Here is a 19,157-nt window from a genome sequence, read left to right as displayed (position 1 = left end):
GCAAAAATAAACAATAGAATTTCAATCAATCCAAAAGAGATTATTAGGGCTTAGGCAAGAAAATATAGCAATATGGCCAATGTCCAAAGATTTGATTTGAAGTTTTCAAAAACTAACAAGTAACTTGCAAGAAGATACAAGATAAGAGATGGAATCAGAGAATTAAGCGATCGAACCCTCACCGGATGTGTATTCACTCTACTCGTTCAGTGTTTAGGGCTTAATCACTCAATTCTCCTTTAATCATGTTTTTAGGATTTGCTAGTCATCTAACAATCAATAAATACTTGATGCATGAATGCAAATATCATGAGGTCTTTGGAGGGTTGTAATGGGGTTAGTGTAAGGGTAGAATTTATATGGTTAAGTGGACTAGTATATTGGATCTTTGATTAGCTCAAGTATCTCACCTAATCCTATATTAACCTATTCACACAAAAGAGAACAACCTAATTTCCCATTCAACTCCTTTTTCACACTCACTCATGCATTTTCTTTCTAATTCACACCCATATACATTCTTTATTTAGCATTATTATTATCATATCTTTTCTTTTTCTTCCTTCTTTTTTCTTTTTCATTTTCTTCTTCTTTATCTTTTTGTTTGTTTTTTTTTGTTTTTTTATATACTCCAAAATTTTTCTTTTGTCACTAAAAAGAGATGCATATGTTTTAAGTAATGAATGCATGAGTGTTTATCCATTTTTTTCCAAATTTTCACAATGAAAACCCAATGTAAACTTGCTACCAATGTTCCTCCACAAATTCTCCCCACACTTGAGTAACACACACTCCTCAACCCAAGCTAATCAAAGATACAATTCATGGACATTAATGGTTTTTCTCTTAGGGCAAAAGATATGCTTAAAATTAGAACAAAAGGAGAATTAAAAGGCCCAAAAGTGGTTTACAAAGGTAGATGTAAGGGTATGGCCATATGGGTTAGTGAGTTTAATTTCAAAAAAATGGCCTCAATCATACTAAATGCATTCAAAACATCAAATATAGGACATAAAGATTCAAGCGAATCTAAGATCACAATCATAAAAGAGTATAGCACACAAGAACAAAAATTGTGGTTGAAAATGTGCAATCACACAATTAAAGCTCAAATCTCACTAGGTGTTTTGTTCTAGCTCTTTTCTATGTTCCATAAAAAATATACTTCAAGCAAGTTGAAAAATAAGTTTTCAAATTTAATCAATGGAATGCCCTAAAAGGGATTTCTTGCAAATTCCTTGTTGCTTTTACCAAACTTATTTCCTATACAAAGCAACATGCAAATATTTACTACTATAAAACTATAAGCAAACTAAGATACATATATAAGCAAACTAAGCAAAAAGCAATGTCATGAAATACAAACAAATATTCACAAAAACATAACTATCAAAATTAGAAAATAGTGCAAAGTGTTTAAGAAAGAGAAATTGACGCCCCAAAGTTGTGGATCCTCCCCCACACTTAAACGTTGCATGGTCCTCCGTGCATGCATATAATTTAGGGGTGAAGAACTATGAGGCTTCACCTTCAGCTGGTGGGCACTAGGGCTCGGGTTGCTGTAAAAAAATAAATAAACAATAATTGAGGAAAAGTTCATAAAAGTGTGATATGATAAAAGACAATGTGTGTATTCTAAGTGTGCACGGTTTAGAAAACACACATTGGTCGGGTAAAAATGGTAACCACACAATCAGAAGAAATAGCATGTGTTTCTCGATTAAGTAGCCTAGGTTGCAAGTAAAGATAAGCAAAAGACAAGGCACAAATAAACCTAGGTAACCACAACTAAAGTGAATTGAATATATGAGATATTGGATAATGAAATTGTGCAAGCGAAAGCGCAAGATTAAAATAAGGTAGCACAACAACAATAACCAATCCAATAATGAAAAGAAAATTCCTTATTCATCATGAAACATAATGAAATAGTCACATGGTAAACGTACTTGTTGCAAAAAGTGACAAGCTCGATAAGAGTCAAGTCAAGTCACTCAAACAAATGCAAAGCATTAACAAGAAACAAGTACCGGACATGTGATGAATTTGATATAAAAATCATGATGAACACATAATTTCAACTCAATTCACTTAATTCAATATGCACTCATAGATAATTTGTCCTAGGATGCAATCAAAACAAGAATTATCAATCCCACTAGGTACTAGTATTTAAAGCAAAGTAAAAGTGCATTGATAAAATCCAATCTTGAATAATATCAATGATCCTCCAAGGTGCACAATTCATGATTAAGGTGCCAAACAAGGATATAGTCTAATGCATATGGTAGCTACAACATATGAATCAAACTCAAAATTCATTTAGGCAATCAAACAAAGACTTAATGCTTAGTGCACGTATTCATCAAAAAATTAAACCAAAATTCAAGCAAAAAGCAACCCAATCAACATCAAGCAAACACTTACAGCTTATTTAATTAACAAACAACGAAACCAAATCTAATATAATTACTAAAATGAAAAGGGTATGCAAATAAAATGAATTAGGAATGGTAGAAAATAGGGCAAAAGTAAGAAAAGAGAGGGATGAAAGGGGTGCGGAAGTGCGTTAGGGCTTAATTCAAAGAGCAATCAAAAGTATGCCCAAAACAGCACTTGTGCATATGCACAAACATGTGTGCGTACGCACACTAGGTGGAAAATGAAAGGTGTGCGCCCGCACAAGCATGTGCGAATGCTACGAGCAGAGAGGGAATTACGAGGTGTGCGAACGCATAAGCATGTGCGTACGCATAGAAGACTCATTTTTTTTAAAATTAACTTGGGGAAGGATCATGTGTGGGCGCGCACACAGGTCCTTGCGCACGCACAGGTGCAAAAATTGACAGCGGTTCATATGCACAGGGCATGTGAGCGCTCCAAACAGAGGGAGTATAATTGAGTGTGCGTATGCACAGGTGGGTGCGTACGCATACAGTGCGTGAGAATGGGTTTGTGTGCGTACGCACACGCGGGTGCGCACGCACAAAGCGCAAAACATGGTAGGGCACCCACGCACAAGGCGTGCAAGCACTCCGAACAAAAGGCGCACAGACTAGTGTGCGTACGCACAGGTTGGTGCGTACGCACAAGATGCAGAATTTGGTGATTTTGTGTGCACGCACAAGGGTGTGCACACGCATAGTGCCCTGTTTTTCCAAAACGTTTTCTTCAAATTCTAGGGTACTCTACCTTAGCTCAACAAACGTTCAACCCCACAATATTCAAAACTTCACAAAATCATGATCCATACCAAAATCAACCTATCTAAGCTCAAAATTAAACTAATCCTAAGCTAGCTAAAAGAAGCAAAAATGCAATAAACTAAAACTATAAACAACGAAAAGGTAAGAAAGATGTTATCATGGTGGGGTGTCTCCCACCTAACACTTTGGTTTATTGTCCTTAAGTTAGATATTTTGAGAAGCCCACATCAAGGAGGCTTGTGTTTCCATTCCTCCTTGATCCTCCACCCATACTTGGTCTTTATTTGTCCTCCGGGGTCCCACACTTTGTTTGTTGACACCCTTTCTTTTTGATCTTCAATCTTCCAATAGGATGACCTTCAACTTCCTAAATCCTCATCAAGGCTCCAAATCCACTTTTGAAGATCATTCAATTGTGCCTTGCACCACCCTTGGGACTCAAATCTTGAGGGTGCAACCCTAGTTGGCCTTAATGCACCATGCCACCCAACCTTAATCTCTTTTTCACTTAACAATCCACAAAGGATAATAAGTTGACCTTCCGTTTCCAACAAGGCATACTCATGTGGGCAAATAAAGTTAAGGGATGAGATTGTTACCCACTTAAACGGTGTGTTGGTTGGTTGCTTAGGAAGGAAGACTTCCAATAGCCTTGAAATTTCCATTCCCTTACTCTCCTCTTTAATCACCTCCACCTCTTGTTCAATCTTCCCCAATTCTTCAACCACTTCTTCAACTTCAATAAGCTCAACTTTTTTCACTTGTGGCGAATCATGCTTCAACTCTTCATCTTCCACTTGAGGTTCCAAACCTTCCCTCATTCTGAACTCTTCAATTGAGGTTGGTTCTTCACATTCATCCACAAAATTTCTTTGGTTGTGGCATGAATATGACGAGTCTAAGTAGGCTAAGACTTCAGTCAAGGTAGCCATGATGGCTTGATGATGCTTGACCGATCCTTGTTGCTCATTATCATCCAAGGGAGGTTGAGGTGGGATAGAAGGCTCATCATATGGGAGGAATTCTTCATAAATAGGGGTTGGTTCATAAGGGTGAGGATATTGAGGTGGTGTACATGGAGGTAGTTGGTCAAGGTCATTATGGGAGTAGTGATGTAGTGATGTTGGAGTGATGGTGGTTCATAAGGTGGGTTGCGAGATGGATATGGAAGTGGATCCCAAGGAGGTATTTAGTGATATAGTGAGACTTGAGGGGGTTGTGGTTGAGGATAATGTAGGCTTCATAAGAATGTGGTGGTTGGTATGCACTATAAGATAAAGTATGATCATAGTGGTATGGAGGAGGAAATTGCCATGAGGATTGACTGAAGAACGGAAGATTGACGGTTTAGAATTCAGAATAAATTCCCATTGCAAGTATAGTTTCTAAACCAAGCAATCATCCTTTTTTACAAACGTATTGGTTGTCACAAGCAACAAACCCCTAAATAAGTTGATAACCGAAGTATTTAAACCTCGGGTCGTCTTCTCAAGGAATTGCAGGGAGGTGTTCTTATTATTGGTTATGAAAAAGTGTGTTTTGGGGTTTTGGATTAAGATAAAAAGCAAGAATAGCAATGGCAGAGGAAGTAAAATAATAACAATAAAAAGCCTTGATTAGGAGAGATTAATCGGAAGTTCTATCCTTGTTGGATTTTTCTCAAGATCAATTGATAATTGAAGGTTACTTCTACTTAGTTATCCTTTACCAAGTAAAGTAAAAGAAATTCAAGTAAGATGGAAGTCTACTTCTATTCACAAGTTCTAATCCTCTCCCTTGGGAAGGATTAGCGTTAGTGACTAGAGAGCCAGCCAACAATAAACCCAATTATAATTTAACTCTTGAGTAATTCAACTCAAGGGTCTCCAAATATTAATCAACTCCAAAATCAAGTTAGGATCTAACTTAGAACATCAATTAATAACAAACAATAGAAGAAGTGATAAATCTGAAATACCTCAATTGCATTGAAAATCGAAAATCAATCTAAACATAAAGAGTTCATAAACTAAATTGATAAAATAAATAAAAGGAACATTGAACCTGTGATTGCAGAAGATGAAATCCTAATCCTAATATAAATCCTAATCCTGATCCTAATCCTAAGAGAGAAGAGAGAACCTCTCTCTCTAAAACTACATCTAAAACCTAAAATTGTGAATATGAAAGCATGATCATGAATGAATGGATTCCCTCACTTTATAGCCTCTAATCTATGTTTTCTGGGCCGCAAACTGGGTCGAAAGCAGCCCAGAAATCGCTGGAGAAGAAATCTGCCACGCTGATTTTCGTCACTGCGACGCGTCCGCGTAGAGCACGCGTTCGCATCGCTTAGCGTCAGGGAAACTATAGCATATTATATATCAAATTGAAGCTCCGGACGTTATCTTTCCAACGCAACTGAAACTGCGTCGTTTGGACCTCTGTAGCTCGAGTTATGACCGTTTTAGTGCGAGAGGGTCAGGCTGACAGCTTTGCAGTTCCTTCAACTTCTTGTATTCCTTCCACTTTTGCATGCTTCCTTTCCATCCTCCAAGCCATTCCTGCCCTGTAATCTCTGAAATCACTTAACACACATATCACGGCATCGAATGATAATAAGAGAGGATTAAAGTTAGTAATTTAAAGGCCAAAGAAGCATGTTTTCAATCATAGCACAAAATCAGGAAGGAAAACGTAAAACATGCAAATAGTATGAATAAGTTGATAAAAACCACTCAAATTAGCACAAGATAAACCATAAAATAGTGGTTTATCATTGACCATATGAATGTGACTCTTCCCTCAAGTGATAGCTCAACCCTTGGTGCACACTGTCATTAAGATCGCCATTCCCTACAAAATTGTAATAACCAAACTCCAAGCCAAGAGGGTGATAGCTCATAGAGGAAAATAGAAAATAAGTACAAAAAACATCAATCAAAAGAAAAAAAATTCTAATTACTAACAAAATCAAACAAACAACCCAAAAAGTATCTATTAACACTATTCATAAATTCACAACAACCAACATTATAGCACTCATTGCACTAGCTTTCTCTGCAATGGCGCCAAAAACTTGATGTGAGAAGATTACGACGGTTCGGAAATTTAGCAAAACAATTTCTTCATCGGTAGCATAGTCCAAACCGACAAATAACCCTCCCAATCAAAGTTTAAATTTCTAATATAAATAACCGAGAGTAGTTAATCCTCAGGTCGTTCTTCCTAGGAACTAGTAACAACAAGCGCACAATTTTGGTTGTGAGAATCAAGGGATTTCAATGATTGAAGCAAGCAATTAAGAAATAAAAGAACAATAAAAATTGCAATTAATAAACTAATAAAGGAATAAAAGAACTATATATGTAATATGAACAAGTAAAGCTTTAAAGTGATGGAAAAGTGGTTCAAAACATAAATGGAACCCTTGACTTGGGATGAGTTATGGAATCCCTTCTATTCCGAGGGTTACCTGAAACTGTAGGTCGATCTCGGATAAGATCTACGGTGGTGGCCGGTGCTATCGTGTCCGACTTGTTGGACTTGGTGGTGCTACTGATCCTGCGTCACCGGAGGGTGGTGGTACCTGCAAGAGACTCCGATGCTTAAGTTAGCATGGACTTTAAGCAGGTTTTTAGTAGAATCAGAGTATGAGTTATACCTGGGTGCTCCAGTGTATTGATAGTAGTGTAGGCTGACCTCTCCGGATAAGATAAGTTAGTTATCTTATCTTATCTTCTGAGCGAAGTCATCTTATCTTTAAGGGGAACCGCCCTTTTCTTTCTAAGCTTTAGTTGCCTTTAGATTGGGCTATGTCCCTTTATTTGGGCCTGCTTGGGCTCCTTGTAGCGATTTGGCCAAACTCTTTGAGAAGAGGTCGTGAATTCCAAACCTGAGGAGGTCGGTCGACTTGTCTTTAATCAGCCCAGGTCGTATAGCTCGACCCAGGGCATGAACAGTGCCCCTGCTTGAGCGCAGTCTTTCTTTTGGAGTCGTGTCATTTTTAGACTTCGATCTCTTTGGGGAAGCCGGGCTCGAGCATCTTGATCTTGTTGTAGAATTTCCATTTAGTGGCTTGAATGCGGAGCATTTTTTCTTACCCCTTTTTAATTGCAACGTGCATTTTGCATTTCCTTGGGAACGTGCGAGAGTAGAAACCCATTAACTCCTTTGTCGTTTCCTTTGTTTCCCTCTTTGTCTCTTCATTTGAATTTCAAAGCCTCTTCCTTTAGTTTCTTCTTTCACTTTTCTCTTAGACTCCTTGCTTAGCGCTTTGTTCTTTCTTTGCTCGGGCAGCGATTGTTTGGCGTGGTTTCATTGTTTGCTTCTATTTCTGAAGGTTTTTTTCTCCTCTCCACTGCATGTTGGTTTTTCATCTTCTCTCTCTTTTTTACTTTTCACGCCATTCTTTTTGTTGCTTGTGTTTGTTTGGGGATGAAAAAGTTTTGATCTTTGTTTGGATTACTAAAGTTTGAATCTTGTCTGCGTCGTTGTGCCTGTAATGCGTGCCTGAAGGGTTTATTTGACTTGTTGCTTGTTTCTGCCCCTTTTACTTGATTTCTTTATGCGTAGATTTTTCTTCTATTTGTATCTTGGAATAATGGACTGTGAATTTGAATAAAGGTTAGATCTTTTTGATGATTTCTGCATGCTTGATGTTCGCTGTTCTTTGTATGGATTTTCTTTGTCAGAGAAGGATTGATCTTTTGTGTTTTTAGGGCTCAGATTGCAAGATTTTTCCCGAATTTTTACTTTGTTACTGCCTCCAAAGGATGACCCTGGACCTTGGTATGAGTCCTGGGGTTTCCTTTTATTGCTGTTTCTGAGTCTTTTAACATTCGCATACTTTTGTCCGAGTTATCTCCATATTTTGTCCGAGATGTCTCCTATTTTGTCTGAGCTGTTTGATTAGTAACCCATTTTTCCTTTTTCTCAATGACTCAATGACTCAAGTTTACCCAATTCCCTTAGCCTAGGCCAAGAGTAAAGAAAATTACTCCATAATCAAAGGAAACATTTCATCAAACACATGGTAAGCATTACTAAAAAACATATTCAAAATGCAATTAAATTGAAATTAAAAGATACCCACTAACAATTATCAATGAAAAATCACTCAAAAAACACAATTAATCATGGAAATTATCAATGTAACATTAACAATTCAAGATCCACAAGATTCACAAAATGGGTAGAAAATGACAATTGACAAGAAAATATAAATCTAACACAAGATCTAACAAAATTATATTAAGAAATTCAAATTAAGTAACCAAAACTAGAAATCAACAAGATCCAATTCAGAATTCAACAAGGGAAGATCAAATCAAACAAGATCTAGAGAGGAACAAGGGTTTCTCCCTCTAGAAGAACAAAAAAAAAAAAAAACAAAAACTAGCTAAAATTGTCTCTAAGTGTGTAATGAATGATCCCCCCTTTCCCCCTAGGATTCTTGGATCTTTTCCATTCAGAACCAGCTTGAATTTGGGCCTGTTGAGCCTCAGAAATCGCCAGGCACGATTTCTTTTAATGATGTCACGTGCAGCTTGTCACGCGTACGCATCATGTACGCATGCGCGTCGATTGAATTTCGTGATCCACGCGTGCGCGTCCAGCACGCGTGTGCGTCGATGGAGATTTCGCTAATCCACGCGGATGCGCCAATCTTTGCGTGCCATTCCCAGCTTTCTGCACCCACGCGTGTACGTGAGGTGCTCATACGCGTCGAAGCTGAATTCCCCAAAATTCAATTCTTCATGTTCCTTCCACTTATGCATGCTTTCTTTCTCTCTTCTAGGCCATTCTTGCCCTAGAAACCCTAGAATCACTCAACAAATACATTACAGCATCGAATGGTAATAAAAGAGGATCAAAATATGGCAATTTTAAGGCAAAGGAAGCATGTTTTCTATCATGAAGCAATATTTGGAAGGGAACACAAAACCATGCAATTCTTGTGAATAAGTGCGGAAAATATTGATAAAACCCCTCAAATTTACAAAATATAAACCAAAAAATTGGGTTTATCACCGAGTTTATCGAAGGCGGATTTAAACAAGACATCCGCCGAGCTTCCCTGGTCCACCAGTGTGCGGTAGATGTTGGCATTGGCCAATATGATAGTAATGACCATAGGATCATCATGTCCCGGGATGATGTCTGCCGTATCTTCTTGGGAAAAAGTAATAGTAGGGAGGTCGGGTGATCCTTCTCCTCCTTCCACGTGATATACTTCTTTGAGGTGCCTTTTGCGAGATGATTTGGAGATCCCTCCTCCTGCGAATCCTCCATTTATCATGTGAACGTGCCTCTCCGGGGTGCGGGGTGGTCGTTTAGCTCGTCCGCCCTCTTCATCCCTTCTTCTTTTTCTGGGTTCATCCGTATTGTTAGCTAAGTATCGATCAAGTTGTCCCTCTCTTACCAATTTTTCTATGACATTTTTTAAGTCGAAGCACTTGTTTGTAGGATGTCCATAGATCCAGTGGTATTTACAGTATTCTGTCTGATTTTCTGCTCCTTTTTTGCCTTTGATTGGACGAGTTGGTGGAATCTTCTCAGTGTGGCATACTTCTCGAAAAATGTCCACAAGAGACACCTGAAGAGGTGTATAATTGTGGTATTTTTTAGGCTTTTCTCCATGTTGATCTTCTTTTTTCTTGGACTTTTTATCCTTATCCCGGGAGGAGTAGGAGAATCCGAATTTTGAGGTCTCTCGTAACCGAGAATTTTCTTCCATGTTGATATATTTCTCTGCTCGTTCTTGCACTTTATTTAAAGATGTTGGGTGTTTCTTTGATATAGAATGACTAAAGGGTACTTCGCGCAGGTCATTGATGAGACCCATGATAGCTGCTTCTATTGGTAGGCTTTGTATGTCCAGGTATGCTTTGTTGAATCTTTCCATGTAAGATCGAAGACTCTCCCGATCTCCTTGTTTGATTCCTAATAGACTTGGGGCGTGCTTGGCTTTGTGCTTCTGGATGGAAAATCTGGCAAGAAACTTCTTGGCTAAGTCATCAAAACTTGTGATGGATCTAGGAGGCAGACTGTCGAACCACTTAATAGCTGTCTTTGTTAGGGTTGTTGGGAAGGCTTTGCAACGAATAGCGTCCGAGGCATCGGTGAGATACATTCTGCTTCTGAAATTGCTGAGATGATGGCTTGGATCGGAGGTACCGTCGTATGGGGTCATGTCGAGAGCTTTAAAATCCTTCGAAACTTTAGCTTTCATGATTTCTTTGGTGAAGGGATCTTGATCTTTGGGGGAGTTATCCTCGTGACTGGGTTGAATGGTTTTGGTTTTTAGGTCGGCTTCGAGTTTTAGGAGCTTGCCCTCCAACTCTCGGTGTCGCCTAGTTTCTCTTCGGAGGTCTCTTTCAGCCTCCCGCTAATGTTCAGCCTCTTGTTCGAGCTGCTTATGCCGATTTTGTTGTTCTCGGAGGGCTTCTAGAATTTCTGAATTTGGGGAATGCTTTTCTCTGTTTGGCTGAGATGTATCTTTGGGTGTGGTGTCCGCGTTCTTGTGCGGTGTCCTGTTTTCTAAATCAGAGTTGTGATTGTTGTCATGGTCGTCCGCCATGGTGATGGGATGACTTCCAGGGTCCCCGAAAACGGCGCCAATGTTTCGAGGGTTACCTGAAACTGTAGGTCAGTCTCGGATGAGATCTGCGATGGTGGCCGGTTCTGTCGTGTCTGACTTGTTGGACTTGGTGGTGCTGCTGATCTTGCGTCATCGGAGGATGGTGGTACCTGCAAGAGACTCCGATGCTTAAGTTAGCATGGGCTTTAAGCATGTTTTTAGTAGAATCAGAGTATGAGTTATACCTGGGTGTTCCAGTGTATTTATAGTAGTGTAGACTGACCTCTTCGGATAAGATAAGTTAGTTATCTTATCTTATCTTCTGAGCGAAGTCATTTTATCTTTAAGGGGAACCGCCCTTATCTTTCTATGTCCCTTTATTTGGGCCTGCTTGGGCTCCTTGTAACGATTTGGCCGAACTCTTTGAGAAGAGGTCGGGAATTCCAAACCTGAGGAGGTCGCTCGACTTGTCTTTAATCAGCCCGGGTCGTACAGCTCGACCCAGGGCATGAACACCTTCCTTGCCATAACCACAACTATGATAATTATGATGGATTAATCTCACCTAGTCAACCCTCAACATCGAATAGTAACTCAAGTGAGCATAATTGTTATTAATCCACAAATCCTAGCTAACTTACTAGTTACGTTAGTAAAAAGCTAGCGTTAGTGGAAACAATAACAACTAACAACCCAAGAACTATCACTAAATGTCGGACATTATGACTCTAGTAACACATATACTCATTTTCCCAAGTCAAGGAATGAAAATTCACTCTATAATGAAAATTGGCATTTCATCAAACACATGGAGGACATAATCACAAAACATGGCAAAATTGGAATATTACTTAAAACTGTGAACAACCAATGATCAAAAGCAACAAAGGTAACTCAATAAACATATAATAACCATCAAACATCAAATTCATTAACCAAAACTCAAAATTGTAAGACTGTGTATATATTGACAAAGGAAACTAAAATATAAGAAAGTGTAGAACAAGTAATGCAGTAAAAGAGAAAACTAAAGAAATACTTACAGTAGAAACAACCTAGGATCCAAGATCAAAATTGGGAATTGAAATTACTACTAATCCCTAATTAAAAACCCGAAGAAAGTTGATAGAAAGCCTAACTTAAAACTACCTAAAATTACTCCTAAGTGTGTTGTATGAAGTATATGGTGTGAGTTGGTGTTGCTTGAACCTTCATGTAAGCTTCAGAACCTTAAGAAATGGGCCAAAAAGCCCTCAAAATTGTGAGCCACATGACTTTTTAATGAAGTCACGCATTGGTACCTGTGCGTACGTACAGATGTGTGCGTACGCACACTTGCTGATTTTCATCCTGTGCGTACGCACACGTGGCTGTGTACTTTTCCTTTGTTTTCTTCATGTTTTCTCCCAATTGTATGCTTCTTTTCCACTCTTATCAAGCCATTCCTACCTATTACACCTGAAATCACTCAACAAAAGCATCAAGGCATCGAATGGGATGAAAGTGGAATAAAATTGATTTAATTAAAGACAAAATAGCATGTTTTCACAATTAAGCACAATTTAGAGAGAAAACACAAAAGTATGCTATTTAGATGAATAAATGTGGGTCTGTATGATGAAATCAACTCAAATCAATCCAAAATTTATCGTCAAATATGGATTCATCATCCGTCTTCTAAACTTTTTACCTAAAATTATCTAGTTAACTTACTTATGGTATTCTCTATGTTTCAAAGCCTAAAAACGAGTTAAGACACCCTAGATAAGCTTTACGAAAGTTCACAGGCCCCCCGGGTGGTAAAACAATTAAAAACAAGGTTTTCATTGAAAAACAGGGAAGTGTGCGTACGCATAGAGGTGTGCGTACGCACGCACAGAAGGTAACATTTTGCATTTTGTGTGCACGCATAGATACGTGCAAACGCCCCCAATAGAAGGCACTTCCCAGCGTGTGCGTACACAGGGTGTGTGTGCACACCAGATTGTGCGAACACTCTCAACAGTAGGCATATCCCTGTGTGTGTGTGTGCGCACCAGACTATACGTATGCACATTTTCAAAATTTTTGAGGGTGTGCGTACGCACAAATGAAAACATGGCTCCTGTTTAGAGCACTCGCACAGTAGTGTGCATGGGCAGACATACCAAAAATCACAAATTCTGCAACATCACAGAATTTCTATACCGTTTTAAAGCTCTTTAAATTAGCTTTAATTTAATACAAAATTCAATCAATTTCAAAAATTGTAGCTCAAGATATGATTCGCTAAATTTTACTAAAAACTGGTTTTTGCCTAAAGTTCGCTAGGTTCTCAAACCTTCAAAATTCACAACCAAACTAATTCAAAGCCTATTCAAATTCACCATAAGACACTACCAAATGCTACACTTTACCTTTCCATCACAATTCAACCAATTCAACACCTATATCAATCAACTCCTTGTCTATAAAGTCAATAATTTCACAATTTGTACATCAATATATCACTACTAGAAATAGGGCTTTTTCGGAAGGATTTTGAGACAAAATTGAAATAAATTTTGAACAAATTAGAGATAAAATTTTTCTTTCAAACAAAATTGGGACGAATTTTTTGTCCCAAAAAACCTTGTTGCTAACTTACATTTTGTCTGAAATTTCGTCTGAAATTTTTTTTAGACGATTTTGTGACAAATTTTGAATAGGCATTTATCTGCTAGATTTCTAACTATTATGATATATTTTAAACGAATTTTAGACAGATTAGCCACCATAAAGACAATGTATTTCAGACAAATTTCAAACGTAAAAATATTTCATTCTAGACAAATTTCAAACAAAAAATATACTTTATTTCAGACAAATTTCTAATGAATTTAATCAAATATAACAAATTTTTTTCGAACAAATTTTAGGCAAATCAAATATTTCTTTTCAATTAAATTTCAGACAAATTTAATTTAAAAGAATTTACGTATTTGAAACAAATTTCATACAAAACAAAAAATTATTTTTCGCACAAATTTTCTACAAATTTAATATAATATTTCAAACAATTTTCATACAAAATAATTTTCTATTTAATATATAAATATTTTAGAAAATAAATTGTATTCAATCTGCTTTCTATATTAAGACCATCATAATCATTTTTTTTTCATATTACATCATCAAAATTATAAACACATAATAAAGTCATGAAAAAGTTAATTACCATAAAAGAGTTAAAAAAATATTTATTATTAAAATACTTTTGTCCATAAATATAATCAAACTAAAATAAAAAAATACTTAAACTAAAACAAAGAAAGCCTTTAAAAAGGTCAAATATCATGAATAAAATAAAATGTACTAACAAATTTACCTAAGAATTCCTTAATCTAAACCAGAAAAAACATATACTCCAGACATCAATCACTCATGTTATCATCCTCATCATCACTAGAGCCTGTCCCAAGCTCATCTTCCGCAAGATCAAACAAGGTTAAAGGAAGTGGGAGATTCAACTTTTTATACAAAGCATGAATTATTTTTTCAGTACAACCAATTCTTTTTTGTTGAAATTTTAGTTGACGTCCTTGATCGTTTAACTTGTGCTCAGCATCATTCAACTTAACCTTTTGCTCTTCATTGATCATTTCTTGCTCCTTTGCCTTTTCTTTCTTTTTTTTCTTTGTCACAAATTCATTCCAAATAGTATAATTATCTGGTATATCTAGGCCTTCCTTAGATGCCTCAACATCTCCCTCATTATCCAAGGATAAAGCTACTTAAGAAAGTTTTGTCTTTTGCTTTTTGAATTCACCCTACAAAATCAATTCATTTTAATCGCAACTAAATATGCCATGAACAAATACTAACATATAGTGAAAATTATTTTTGAAAAAGACAAAAGAAGAAGAACAAATTAGCATCACATACAATGACTTTCTCAGATCTTTTATCAATCCAACTTTTTTCCTTTTTGGTGTGGCATTTAGTATAAACCTCCTCTAAAGAAGGTTTTACTCCTGTAGCTTTCTCCTATAATATTATACTTGCAATCCACAGGAAAAAAAATAAGAAAACATTGTAAATAATAAGAACAAGACTAAAATTAAACTATTTTTATCTTACCATTCCAGAATTTGATGCTCGATTCACAGTATTTGCTGCTAACCAATTCTTAAAATGCAGATCTGTAGCCCAATAATGCAATAGTTGATGCCAAACTGGTGTAGGAATATATTTTGGTACATAGTTAGAGTCTTTTGAATAATTGACTCTCTCTTGTTTCATCAACCCTCTCAATCGAGCACTCCTTTTAATCTAAAAAATTTGACGAACTCTTGGATTGTGTTGAGGATCCCACATACAATATTTCTATAAAAGAAAACAAACATATACAATGAATTACCCACTATGTATAATATCAAAATATGCAAAAAAATGATAATAAATACTTACTTTAAATTCAGTAAACTACAAATCTCGCATTTGAACACTAGCATGTCCCCATGCAGGGCAGAATTCTGAAATTTTTCTTTTAATGGTAGTTGTTACATGACGAACAGCAGTACATGGATTAAACCTATAAGCAGGTTAAATAATGAGTAATTACACATGCATTCACAATAAAAGCAATATAGAGAGGACATTAAAACACAAAAGTGATTGTTGTACTTACTCATTTCCAAAAGGCACTATTTTCAAGAGCCCTTCTTGAGTGACAGGTTCACCTTCTTGAGTAAGAGAGTCATCTTGATGATTTTCATCTGATGAGTGAGCATGATGTAAATTTTGTTCATTATTAGGAGTATCATCAAATGATTGAAGTTGGATAGGTGAACAGTATGGTGATTCAGCTGGTGATGGTGATGGTGATGGTGTATGATCGGCATGAGATGATAGCATTCTCTTGAATTTTTGTGGTGGTTGTGAAGAAGAGGGTGGTAATACTGAAGGTTTTTTAGATACATGTGAAGGAACCGGAGCTCGTGATTTTGTAGGTTTAGGGTGTGAAAGCTTAGTTTTGTGTGCACTAATCACCTCTTTATTAACAGATTTTCGCACTTTAATTGACAAGTGTTTTTTATTTTTTAGAACCTGACATCTAAAACATCAAAGATTTATAAGATTAGTAACACATTGCATTTAAATTTTAGTAACATATACATCACCGAGAGAACTAAAATAATAACAATGTAAAATAAATCTTAGATGCCAAAATAATCAATTAGGATGTAAAATAAAGTGCTATTGTGCTTTAGTACTAAACTATATATATATATATATATATACACACGAGCATTTTGAATCATTCATAGCTAGGATAATACTATATGTGTGAAAGGAGCATATTGAATACTAGTAACTAATTTATTACTTATGTATATTATTACTTAGCAGTAGCTAGCTACTAGTTAAAGATATTATTACTATCTCATGTGAATGAATATATGGTTATCCATGACCCTCGTTTATATAAGAGTTAAGACCTTTATACTATTAGGTGAGTTTGTCATTAAGGAATTAGTAGCCTACTATATTTTGTACTAATACTACAATATTACCACTGTGAAGCTAGTTAGCTAGCAGATAACAATCAACTGAAATATATATCTAAAACCAAATCTTCATTTTAAAAAGAAATGATAGCAACAATAAATAGACTGTATTATATATTCACTAAATAAATATACTAAGTAAGATAAAATTAAGGATAAGTGATGAAGCTAGTGGAAAGCATTGAATGCTCCCTTCCTAATTTGTACGTTTGTATTGAGGAAGAGAAAAACACTGACAAAAGTAAATCATTGCAGTTGTAGGAGTACTTCAATTTGATTTTAAAAATGAATCAATCATGATTCTTGATACAAATATATACACTTTTCAGTTTCCACACAGATAAGAGTTAAAAAGGAAAATAATAAAAATGTTTGTTGCAGTAAAAAGTCTACTAATTTTGTCTCTTTGAAATTAAATTCCTTTATATTACGGTTACCCTTCTCTATCACGGGATCAATGTAGTTACAAAAGAAATCAAGTTTAGGTAAAGATTCTCATCAAACTGTTATTGAAAATACTATGTATGCTACGTGACTAATCTCACTCCCAATTGATTCCAATTCTTAAATCACGTTCTAATTCAACTCTATGAGGTTTATAAAAGTTTGAAGGAGATTAAATATCATTCTAACTCAATAATTTCCTCCAGTTTCTCGTTTACCAATTCTAACAAGAAGGCAATTCATTTACAAGCACTCAATTTAACCAAAGCAACATGGTTCATTTACAAGCACTCAATCCAACCAAAACAATAATCGCAACACAGACATAATAAAAGTAATTCCAACCATTAAACCATAACACAATAATATCAAAGACAATTATAATTCATAGTCAAAACCCAAACTCAATTACATTAAATAATCACATAATACAATGCTAGGTATTTTAGTAACAAAATTCCAGTCATAAATACCTTTTTACTCATTTCTTCATAAGAATGCATGATTATGCCGTAGTTTTCACTAAAGTATGTGTGCGTGAAGCTTGTTCCTGACTCCCGCTTTCTTAAAAAGAAGCCATACAAAGGATACAATCAAAAGGTTAACAAACTTAAACAATTCACAAAGGGGTTCACAACTCTTGAGATTGAATAAAGACTACACGCACCATATGACTAAAAAAAAATAGACCACAGGCACCACTTCTTCAATTCCTATTAATTATTTGTTATTTATTAACTATAAAAGCTTTTGCAAGTAAAGAACACACTAAAAAACTGACAATGGAAGGCTTCTAGAGAGAAAGAGTTGTTACAGGTATGAGGCTTCCCCTTATTCTCATTTTGTTAATCAGCTTATGCAACTGATCAACAATATCTAAAGAAGATGAAAATTCACCAATTAATTTTTATTTCAATATGAAACAACTGTGTCTTTATCATTTGAATGTTTCTTTGTAAGAATAATAAACATCAATTTATGGTTGCTTTATAGTTCTCTAAAGCTTGCAAAAGGTACACATAAAAAATAGTTACGGGCCAAGGCCTATTTTGTTTTAACTTCCTTTATTATTGGTGTGCTAAATTGCTAATTGATCACATTGTATTCATTATACGTTTATGAAAGCAGTTAAGGAAAGAAGGAAAAAGAGATGAGTATGAAAGGCACAAGCTGCAGGCTTTAAATCAGCGCCAGAAAATGGTAAGTATTTAGAATTTGTAAGATGGTTGCTTTAGAAGTGAAATCTCATGGGTCTTTTGTTATTGAGATTAGGTGATGAGTGATGACACCGGAAAATACGAGTGGTTTTAAGCCATTATTCTTAGATTTCCACTACAGCAAATTTCAGGAAATTTATTAGTGTCCAAGAGGTACAAAAATAAAGCATACTCAAAGTTGTTAGCTATTTTCATTTTTTTAGTAGTTAACATTCTCTCGGTGAAGGTTCTTTACTTGTAGAAAACAACAAATTAAAGTTGTTAATTAGCTCCTTTTTCAAAATCAAAATCATAAAATCTTGATGGATACAAGATTTATCATGCTAAACTTTTTAAACATTATTGAAATTGACATTAAAAATAGGAAAAGCATGCATAAATAAAAAGAAAAAAAAACCAATTCAAGCTGACAGAGGATGCACAAAAATTAGCAAGCAAATTAATAATAAACAAAATTGAGTAACAATCAAATTAACAATGAAGAAAAGAAATTAACAAAGAACAAAGTTGAGTAACAATGTTAGAACCTGGCAGAGCACACACAAAGAGAAGAAGGAGGCAAGGGCAATCTAGCGAAGGAGGTGCGGTGTTTGAGGAAAGGGCAATATAGCGAAGGAGGAAAGGGCAACCTCGCCTCAGGTGTGGTGTTTGAGGCTGGCGGGGGTGCGGGTTCTATGACTGGCGGAGGCCCCCACATGCAGGAGGTAGAGCGGTTGTTCGCGAGTGAAAGCTGTTACCTGGAGTGTGAGTCACGATGGTGGAGGTGGTCTGAGGTGCGAGATTGGAGGCTGGAGTGGTGGATGTATGAGAATAGAGGTTCGAAGATCTGAGAGAGTAAGGGTTGTAGCGTTGAGCGCGAAGCACGAGCTGCGACCACAGACAAGAGGCAGAGCACGCAGAAAGAGGGAGAAGGAGATCAAGAACTAACCCTGAAATCAAAATGCGGTTTTGAAATCCCCTGCAAGGTAACTTATCTAGCTGTGATACGAGGGAGAAGGCACTCAAAATATGAAATCCCCTGCAAATAAAAGGCTGTTTTGAACAAAGTTTTAATTTTTGGCGTAAAGTAAATAAGTGGCTTTGAAATAACTAGATATAACAAATTTTAAAATTAAAATTGTATCTAATTTTCACTAACAAATTAAAAAAAAAAGATAAGATTACAACGAAAACATGTTCAATAAGAAATGAAATATTAATA

The sequence above is a fragment of the Arachis ipaensis genome, chromosome B06, assembly GCF_000816755.2.
Source record: "Arachis ipaensis cultivar K30076 chromosome B06, Araip1.1, whole genome shotgun sequence".
Taxonomy (NCBI): domain Eukaryota; kingdom Viridiplantae; phylum Streptophyta; class Magnoliopsida; order Fabales; family Fabaceae; genus Arachis; species Arachis ipaensis.
This window is presented reverse-complemented; position numbering follows the sequence as displayed.